The sequence below is a fragment of the Cucurbita pepo genome, unplaced genomic scaffold (assembly GCF_002806865.2).
Source record: "Cucurbita pepo subsp. pepo cultivar mu-cu-16 unplaced genomic scaffold, ASM280686v2 Cp4.1_scaffold022439, whole genome shotgun sequence".
Taxonomy (NCBI): domain Eukaryota; kingdom Viridiplantae; phylum Streptophyta; class Magnoliopsida; order Cucurbitales; family Cucurbitaceae; genus Cucurbita; species Cucurbita pepo.
In genome coordinates, this window is record NW_019668113.1 from 1 (window position 1) to 227 (window position 227).

A 227-nucleotide genomic window follows, 5' to 3' on the forward strand; every position below is an offset into this window, starting at 1 on the left:
ACCCTTTTTAAGGCTCAAAATGGAATGCAAAAACCAGCAATCTCATCAATCTCGACCCCAAAAATATGAGTGTCTTCTTTTTGGTAAGCCCCATAGCTTCAAAAACCCTATAATTACGACACTAAGAGCTTAGATTTCAGCTTAAACATGTTTATGTTCTTCTCATTTGGCAGATGTTGATGATACCCTTTACCCTCTTACTTCTGGTTTGTCAAAACAATGCACCA

General features: G+C 37.4%; 1 long non-coding RNA gene across 1 annotated transcript; it reads left to right on the forward strand.

The window, feature by feature from the left end:
* On the forward strand, positions 1-227 carry LOC111787415. Its single transcript, XR_002813976.1, has 2 exons — positions 1-83; positions 174-227. It is a non-coding gene; the product is annotated as an uncharacterized LOC111787415 (long non-coding RNA).